Source organism: Nothobranchius furzeri, chromosome 6, assembly GCF_043380555.1.
Source record: "Nothobranchius furzeri strain GRZ-AD chromosome 6, NfurGRZ-RIMD1, whole genome shotgun sequence".
Classification (NCBI taxonomy): Eukaryota; Metazoa; Chordata; class Actinopteri; order Cyprinodontiformes; family Nothobranchiidae; genus Nothobranchius; species Nothobranchius furzeri.
In genome coordinates this window covers 81,513,566-81,523,880 of record NC_091746.1, presented here as the reverse complement: position 1 = coordinate 81,523,880, position 10,315 = coordinate 81,513,566, and positions in this window count along the sequence as shown.

The following is a 10,315-nucleotide window of genomic DNA, read 5'->3' as shown; positions in this document are numbered from 1 at the left end:
GCCGGTTGTTTCAGTCTGGAGATGTCTCTCGGGCCACGACAGATGGATGAAACCAAGTGTCTTGAAAATAACTCTGAAGGAGTTTGGAGTCAGCTTTGTTCTGCAGGAAAACTATCTTGTTGTTCAGCTTCGCAGGTGTGAAAAACGTTTAAGGTTTTGACGACGTGTCAAAATCCTTCTGGTTAGAGAGGTGCTAAAGATGGCCGGTCTGAAGCTCGCTCTAGAACTGACTAACTACCCAAAGCCATCTGGTTTTAAAGGATTGATATTATGTTTTGGCCAGCCAATCAGGGGCTGACAAGTTTGAGAGATGTTACCAAGCATCACAGAGACACATCCTCTGTGATGGAGACTCCGAATCTAGGCAAAAGGTTAACTTATGTGTCATGCATTAAGTTAACTTTACTTGTGAGTGCAAATGTAATGACCTCGTCAAGTAAACATACCAAAACAATCATTGGGATCTCAAAATCAGGCCATTTGTGACGTTACAACCCAAAACTGGATTTTTGTCATTAGAAGAATAGGATTCCTGTCCAGTCTTCCTGAAGAACAGTTTAATCTGCAGAAATGATTGGATTTTAAAAATAGACCAGTACCTCTCACAAAACTGTCTGCTTGACCCATACCGATCTTGGTTGAAAAAGGGCCACTCCACTGAAACTGCTCTGTTAGTTGTGACTGAATCCTTAAAAGAAGCTAGAGCGACTGCCAAATCCTCAGTGCTTATCCTGCTCGACTTATCGGCTGCATTTGACACTGTCAACCATGGCTTCCTTTTGTCCACACTCTCTAGCATGGGCATCACAGAGAAAGCACACGCCTGGTTTGAATCGTACCTCACAGGACGATCATTCGGTGTATCTTGGCTTGGACAATCCTCTACTGTGCACCATCTTGCCACAGGAGTCCCCCAGGGCTCTATACTAGGACCTCTTCTCTTTGCTATATACACCACCTCACTGGGTGAGATCATTTGATCACATGGCTTCTCCTACCACTGCTATGCAGACGACACCCAGCTCTATCTGTCATTTCCACCGGACGACCACGCTGTCTCTGCACGAATATCAAATTGTCTCTCTGACATATCAAAATGGATGAAATCCCACCATCTCCAACTCAACCTCTCTAAAATTGAACCACTTGTCATCCCAGCAAAACCATCCATACAGCACAATATCTCAATCCAAAATGACTTCCTATCTCTGGCTCCTTCAAAGGCAGTTTGAAATCTGGAGGTTGTGATTGATGAACACCTGACCTTTAAAGATCATGTTGCCTCTGTTGCTCGTTCATGCTGCTTTGCGCTGTATAACATATGAAAGATCAGACCATACCTAACACAACATGCCACCCAGCTCCTGGTGCAATCTACTGTCATCTCCCGCCTTGATTACTGCAATGCCCTCTAACTGGTCTTCCAGCCTGTACTGTGAGACCTCTTCAAATGGTCCAGAACGTCTGGTCTTCAATCAGCCAAAAAGAGCACATGTCACCCCTCTGTTCATTGAGCTCCACTGGCTACTGCTAGCTGCATGCATCAAATTCAAATTGCTAACACTAGCATACAAAGTCCGAGATGATACGGCTCCCATTTACCTGAATCCTCTTGCAAAGGCTTACGTCTCGGTCCGGCCGTTCCGGTCATCACAGGATGGTCGGCTAGCAGTGCCTACACCACGCTCAGGACAATGCAGACTCTTCTCATGCATCGTTCCACAAATGTGGAATGACCTACCAAGCACTACCAGAACAGTTGCTTCCTTTTTGACTTTCAAGAAACTCCTGAAGACCCTGCTCTTCAGAGAGCATCTTCTAAACTAGCACCCTCCCTGCACCCATCCCCCTCTCTACTGTCCACTCCTTGTTCCCTCCTCTCCATGATTCATCATGCTGCCTCTCTGCCACCTACGACTGACTGGAAATTGTTTGTTATTGTTGTTGTTGTTGTTATTGTTGTTGTTAGCCTCAAGGGCAACATGCCGATTATAACTTGTAAGTCACTTTGGACAAAAGCATCTGCTAAATACATAAACATAAACCTCTGCCTCTGAGAAGCTTTGAAAACATCAGCAGTAGCTCAACAGGTTGAGCGGGTTGTCCAGTAATTGGAAGGTTGCAGGTTTGATGCCAGCTCCAGACAGATTTCTGCTGCTGTGTCCTTGGGCAAGACACTTAACCCACCTTGCCTGCTGGTGGTGGTCGGAGGGACCGGTGGCGCCTGTGCTCGGCAGCCTCGCCTCTCTCAGTGTTCCCCAGGGCAGCTGTGGCTACATTGTAGCTCATCCCCATCAGTGTGTGTGTGTGTGTGTGTGAATGGATGAATGATACACTGTAGTTTAAAGCGATTTGGAGTCCTTACTCTGAGAGGTGTTATACAAGTGCGGGTCATTTATCATTTATGCTTTGCGGCATTAATGCTTTGCGGCTGGTGGAAAAGTACCCATCCATTTTAATGATGGCTAATTGCAGTTAGCCAAATTTATTTAACTTTAATGTCTTAATTTAAAGTGTCTGAATCTGTGACGTGTTTAGAATCTAGTCGTTAACTATGCCATAAACTGTTTTCACTCTGCTGTTTCTTGGGTTACTAATACGCCTTTGGCCAAATTTAAACTAGAGGGGGAAACAATCGTCAGGGGTGGTCCTAGACCATTTAGAGTCCTAGGCAAGCTCAGGCAGTGGTGCCCCTTTACTTCAGTGGGAGTCAAACAAGCAAACAAGCACATGATCAGCAATGTTCAGCTCAAATTTGGTTCTCATTTAATTATTAAGACTTTTCACAACAGACTTGGATTGCTTTAACATTTAAATTTCCTAGAACATACAAGATGATTCAGTGCTGATAATAGTTCCAACATGCCAACATCTTCTTTAACAGAAGAAACTTTGTCTCAGTGCAGGCTGACCAGAGAACGTGTTTTATCCAGGCAGCAAACAGCAGGAACCCAGCTTCTGTCTTTGCATAACTGTCTCTCCTGTCTGTCGGGTCTCTGTGAGGAGGAAGTGGGGGATTTTCCAGGGGTAAAATATGGAATTTCCCGGCCAAAACGGGACACTGAGCAGGTTTGCGGGTAGAAAAACTGGTGTGAGACACAAAAGAACATGACGTGACACCCTTGTTGCTACTTCAAGCTCCTTTCCGGAGTATTTCTCTTATCTGATGGCACCATCTAGTGGCTGACAAGCATATCACACAAAAGTCTGTTGCTCTGTTTTTTTTAAGATGGCGACTTCACGTTTTTGTTTATAAATGTGCTTCTGTAGCCAACAAACAGAGCTAAAACAAGTTGTTTTACAAGAATTATTCTTATTTCATGTTGTGTTTTCAAATATTTATATTTTAGAGACTTACTTGTCCATGAAAAGTTCATCAACTCTGCATCAGCCGAGGTATTCCTTAAATTTGAAGCAGGTAAGCAGTAGTCTAACGCTATTGGTTAGTTCTGGTCGACGCTCAGTTTCCTGGCTTGCCTGCAATAATGCCAAATCAAAAGCTACTCAGTCGACATGACGTGGTTCTGCAGCATCACATATTAGCATGTGTTATCTAATTATCTATGACTGCAGCGCATTGAAAATAACACTAAAAGCCTTTTAAGAGTGACATGAATTAATTTAGAACTCACCGGAGAGAAAATGCCGCGAGCAAACCAACAAAAAGTTGGGGATTGCACGGAACTCGATATCCGCTCGTCTCACAACTGCAATCCATGCCTGGTGTCTTTGTTTGGTTATATCGGATACAATGGTTCACTCACCTTGCCGTCAGGATGGAAACGATGAAAAGATAGACCATTATCCAGTTTGTTGCCTTTACGATCGTGAGATCTAACGTTGCAACCGACCACACAACACGTACGACCCATAGCTGAAGCTGTATGCTTTGTCTGGCCATGTGTCATGGTGGCAGGGGGCGTGGCCCTGCTCCCGTGACATCACGCTCCAAAGCCCTATTGCATGGAGCTCTGCGGGGCAGGGGGCGTGCTTAGCAAAAAAATAAAATAAAAAGACATATTACTTACATCACAGTACAAGATAAGATGATCACTTTTACGGATTTCTGACAAATCATGCTTAATTTCTGAAAGGGGAAAACTCCGGAAAGCTGCTTTTACTAGATGACTTGGTGATAATTTAGCTACTGCTGGCTAGTACGGTTATATGATAATCAGAGACGTAGAAAAATACAAAAAATGTAATCAAAAGTATATACCTGTCTCACCTTTCTTTTGTTTTTGCTCTCTCTCTCTCTCTCTCTTTCTCTCTCTCTCTCTCTCGCTCTCTCTCTCTCTCTCTCCCTCTCCCTCTCTCAAAATGGCACCCCAGGTGCTTCTGTGTCCTCCTCAAGTGGTTTAGCCGTTCATACACAGAACCCGACCATCTGTCCCATGTGTCTGCTAGCAGGTTCTGATCAGAACAGGACAGACAGCTGAGCTCAGAGTGGGAATGAAGAGAGCTGGATGGGAATATCACTAGATTGTTTCAGTAAATTAGCATAAATCTTTTTTTAATATTGCAGAATGCAGATATAAATGGACAGCAGAACGTTATGCTTTTTTAAAAAAAATTTTATTTGGGTGAATTGACGGTGGTGTGAGCGCAGTTTGGCACCCCCCTCTGGATGGCGCCCTAGGTGGCTGCCTAGTTCACCTGTAGGACAGACCGCCACTGACAATCATTTATCAAGCCTTGCTCTAGTATCACATTAAAACAAAAGATTCTGCAAGCAACAACATAAAGACATCTGTTCTGGAAATATGTTCTTATTGGTGGCTTAGTTGAATGGTCTCATTTTACGTGCATAGAGCTGGCACAATTTTAGTTCTATAAAAATATTGGAATAAAAAAACACGAGCAAACGAATTAAGAGCTGCTATGTATAGACACGTTTGAATTCATAAAACACCCATTTATCCTTTAAATGCAGAAGTGAGCTTCCACAAACATCCAAGCAGATGAGTTATTACATCACAGGCAAAATGAAAGAGTTTAAGTACCCTTTGAGAGAGTTGTACAATTAAAGCCCATTAAGCAAAAATGTCTGAAATAATCAAAAATAGAATTCAAGGACCACGATGAATCTCGTTTACCTTCTTTGGCCTGAAAGGAGCTTTTTTCACCAGGATTCTTTTTTTATCACGTTCCCACAAGACAAAGGCATCTCTAGTTTTAGTCAGTTGCAGATAAAAAATAATAATTTAAAAACTCAGGCAGAGTGGATGAGAAAACATTGGCAGACTTTTGAAAGACAATCCATCACTTTATCTAAATAACCAAAGCAGGATTGAACCATCACTCAAGACAATTTACATTTCACATCTATCCAGTCAAAGCTGTAGAAAAGAAGAAGAAATCAAAGAACCTTAACACTATGAAGCGCAATAATTTATACGTTGAGTCGTAGGACGTCTTGAACATAATTTGCACGGCAATCTTGAAAAGCCTCTATTTGTTGAGTTTTTATTAGGGAAATTGTCCAATCCTGCAATGGCGCCCTCAAGGGGTGGCCAGGGGTGGCTAAGACCACCCCTAGAAAATCACCCTTTTTTGTGAACATAGCACAGCAGGTGAACTTAACCAAAAAAAATCAAAAAATTTTAAATAACATTTTAAAGAACTGAAATGTATTTTTCTGAAATGTTTCTGTTTGTAAAATTTGAGTAAAATGTATCGGATACATTCGGATATTTGTTTTTTTAAATAAAAATGAATAAAGCAACAGTGCTGTGCATCGCCACAGGATACATTCTCCCAGTTACCACAAGGACCAATTTCGTGTGCCACCCCAAAAATTCTTTTGGCCCCATCTAGCGACCCCTAACAAAATTTTCTGGAGGTGCCCCTGCAATTCTGCTGACGAAATCACTCTGCTTGAAAGGGAATTCTAATCAGAAAGTGCAATGTGTAAAACAACAATGTTTATGGATGGAGAAAGTTTTGTAGCCATTTGTTACAAATCAGTAAATGTATTTTTAGCTCATGGGCTCCCGTAGAAAGAAACACGGCGTATAATATGGCGTCGCCTAGAGACTTAGGGCCAATCCCAACACTTGCACCCTAGTCTTCTGTAAAATGCAGTTGGACGAAGTGCGCAGTAAAAGGCTTCCAGTACGTAGTACACAAGTGTGCAAATCATTGGGACAGTGAGCATTGTGTCATCGACTGCAACGCATGCTGGGATGTTGGTCGCTGTGCTAACTTTAAAAAAATAAGTCTTTATTAACAACTTTCAAACAAACAGCCAGACAAAATTTACATTCATTGCTGTTCACATTGAATCTTTGTCTAAAACATTCAGAGCATCACTATATCTTGAAAATACATATTTTCAGAAAAGGCACTTGAGCCATTGTTCCACCTTTTTCTTAAAATTCCCATGCAGCAATGGATTGTGGGAAATACCCTTCGCCGAAGTCCGCATCGATGTGGATTTGGGCGAAGTGCGGGTCAAGGGTGCCAAAGGGGCAGAAATTGGTAGAGGTATCAGCATGAGAAGAAGTTAGTGAAGATGGGATGGCAGGTGGCACAGGAGTTAAGTGCTCTCCCCGTAATCAGAAGGTTGCAGGTTCGAGCCCTGCTCAGTTTGTTGCTGTCATTGTGTCCTTGGGCAAGATACTAAACCCCCCCCACTCCCCGCCCGCTGGTGTTGGTCAGAGGGACCAGCGGTACCCCTGTCAGTGCCCCCCAGTGCAGCTACGTCATAGTTCATCCCCACCAGGGTGTGAATCTGTATGTGAATGGGTGAATGACTGATTGTTGTAAAGTGCCTTGGGGGGTTCAAGGACTCTAGAAGGTGCTATATCAAAAACAGGCCATTTACCATTTTAACAGAAGGTCAAGCAAAAGCCAGCCTGAACAGGTGAGTTTTCAGTTGCTTTAAACACCTTTCTCTGTGCACCCTCATTTTTAATTGATAATGTTTGCACTTGATGCAAGACAGCTCATTAGAACAGGTTAACCCTCAGGCTTCACTTTAATTTTCATACAAAAGAGTCACTAGAGGACAAAAACGTTCTTGCGTGGGCAACATATGGAGAAATGACTGAATTTGGGGTTGAACTGTAAAAATCATAAATTTGACTACTTTTGTCCAAAATGAAACCATAACATCACAGAAAGCATGATTATTTGATGCAGATGATGCAGGATCAAAAACTGTGGTTTGCATTGAAGTCAATGGGACGCTTTTGTCCATAACAGCAAGGCCGGATTAACCATAAGGGCAACTGGGCAATTGCCCAGGGCCCACAAACTCTAAAGGGCCCAGGCCCAGGGCATCAAGGGCATGAGCAAAATAATGTATCTGTAATCTCCTGCTTTATATTAAACTAGGGTGACCATACGTCCTCTTTTCCTCAGACATGTCCACTTTTCACTCTCTGTCCGGGACGTCCGGACTGGGGGTTCTTGCATTGATGAAAATGTCCGGCTTTTCATCCAGGAGCAGGGATCGAATTATGGGGGAGCTGTATATGCTACACATCCAGGGGAGCCGGAAAAACGTTTTCTACCTGTATTACATCATTTATGGGCTTTTTTGAGCAGAGAGCACAGAGAGCAGCACAGCGCTGATTGTTGTTGCGCAGCGCTCCAGGCAGCTGCTTCCAGCGCACGGTCCCTTCTCAAAGTGGCGCAACCAAAAAAACTACAATTAACACACGATCGTTCATGTCCGCACATGTTCTCTATTTTCTGTCTTATTTGTGCCTGAAGCGCTCTGCTACTGTGGAGCTCATCACCTGTGCTGCGGTGATTTCACCTCACTGACGCAGCATCGAAACGCGCTCTCCGCTTTGCGGTCAGGAGATCCCTTTGGTCTGCTCAAAAGTAACTGATGAGGTGAAAAAGTAAGAATCCAGCAGCAGTTTGTCTGGAGAGTTTAGAGGAGATGCAGGAAGGTGAGAGACAGACAGGACAGGAAAATAGTTAAATAAAAACAAGAAAATAAAACAAAGTGTTGAAAAGTAAAAAGTAGGTAGATTTATCTCCACTACACGTTTTTACCTGTATAAAACAACAAGTTACACACATGTATTATTTACACATTTGATAAAATTCAGATCACCTTCAAAACTCAGTCACACACCCAGGGCCGTTTCAAGACATTTTGGGGGCCAAGGCTACATGACTGGGCTCCCCAGAAGCCTATGTGTAACCAAAACCCTGTCCAGGAGTGTTAGTTATACAGTATTTGTAAAAGCCCCTCAGACATTACTGACATGTTCTAATATGATCAGATGAAAAACTAAATTATCAGACACGCTGTCTCATCTGCTGCTTTTCTAAACTTGCAAAAAGTAACAAAACCATCTGAAAGCCACTATTTGTGGATTCTCAGAAAGTTTCCATGGAGTGTGTGACAACTTATTTTTTCATTGATCCTATCGTCTAATCTCACAGCTGAAACAAGCATCCTTAATAATCTGTGCACAGGAAGCGTACCGATGCTGTGGTAAAACAAAAGGTATAATAATTTATTATTAATACAACCTTGTTGCAGCACTAAAGCAGAAAAATGAGATTTTGCAATAAATATGCCAAATATTTACATATGAATTGTTTTAGAGCCCTTTTATTGGCAGAATCTGATATTAATTTAGTTCTTACAAAAAAATGGGTCCCAACATGGTTTGTGTGGCGTTGCCATAGTGTGACGTCATAGGCACATATCCCCTGTCCTCTTGTTTGGAAATGGAAATGTGATCACCCTATATTAAACAAACTGTCCACCCGGGCTTTTGCGCTGCACAGAGACGCTTCGCTGCCTATGACTGAACGTCAGTTGAGAGTCAGTCTCATGCAGACTGACCAATGAAGAGAGGGCCTCAAGTTAAGTCCCTCTCCTCATTGGTCAGTCCACACGAGGTGGGTCAAAGGTTACCCTGAGCGGGTTACGTGATGTCAGGCATTCAAGTATTGAGTATATTTACTGCATATTACAGTAAAATATTCTGTATGTGACCATCTTATGGTGATCCTTGGGTCGTGATGATGGAGCCCTTGAATATTGTTGCCCAGGGTACAACAAAGTGTTTATCTGGCCCTGCATAACAGGCACAAGAGGGTGGTAAATTTAAAATCTGCTGCTACATAAAAACTAAAAAGCATGAAATGTGATATTTTGCCAGACTCTTGACATATCCAGGGCCGATTAGAAAAATGATTTCAGTCACTCAAAATATGTTTTATGTAAAATATCTCCTCTTTTGTCTGCTTTTTTCATAAAAAAAATGAGCATCACATAATCAAACTGGCATATAAAGGGTTAAGATTTAGATACATATTCAATATTTGATTTTTTTGATCAGAACTGAAGTTGATCACAAGATTTAGACCCAAAAAGCTGAAAAAAATATTAATCTGGACCATTTTTAAAGCAGTTTTAAAAGTGGACATTTTTGTCCTCTAATGGCTCGAGTGCATAGTAAATTGTAAATCTGCTGCTATGTAAAAACTAGAAATGCAAAAAAATTCAAAATTTTAGATATTTCATAACATTATCAAGACTGATTTGTACTAAACACCCCAGGCAAAAAAAGCCTTTTTTTTTTTTTAGAAAATAACTCAGTTTTTTTTGGGGAGGGGGGGGGGGGGATTTTTTTTTATAAATTTTATTTATTTTTTTCATAAATTACAGCAATGACTTTGAGCATTCAAACTGGCCTATCAAGAGTTGAAATCCTCAACATGATTGAATTTTTTTTAATGTTTGAGCAGGGCAGAAGTTGTTCAACAGATCTATGAAAAAAAAGCAAAAAAATATATTAATGTACACATTTTTTATAGCCACTTTCACAAGCGGATGTTTTTGTCCTCCAAAGTCTCGTGTATAGTGTTTTTTTATTTCCTAGTGTTCCCTTGGTCTATTTAAAAAATTCCAAATAGAATTTCAAAATTTGTCCAGAGAGAGGTTTTGCGACAAAATTTTGTACCATATGCACAAACGGTGGTGAAATGGTGTCAAAAAGAAAAACAAAAAACTGCCCAAATGGACAAAAATGTCCCTAATGAAGCCTGAGGGTTAATGTGGAGATTGTATATTTTTGAAATGCTTTCATATTTCTTAGGATTTACTTCCTCCGCATGATGAACACGCACACTTCTTCCTCTACCTGCGCTCTACATCAGACAAATTAATGCCAATGAGCTCATTTGCCTCCCCGAGGCCTGATGGGAAACAGGAGAGAGTGACATTTTCAGGCATGTCTTGCAGTTCGCCCGCAGGTCTTTTGGTGACCCATCTGTGATGACGAAAATGGCAGCTGCTGTTGCTACATCTCAGCAGACCCAAAGGAGACAACAGCAACAG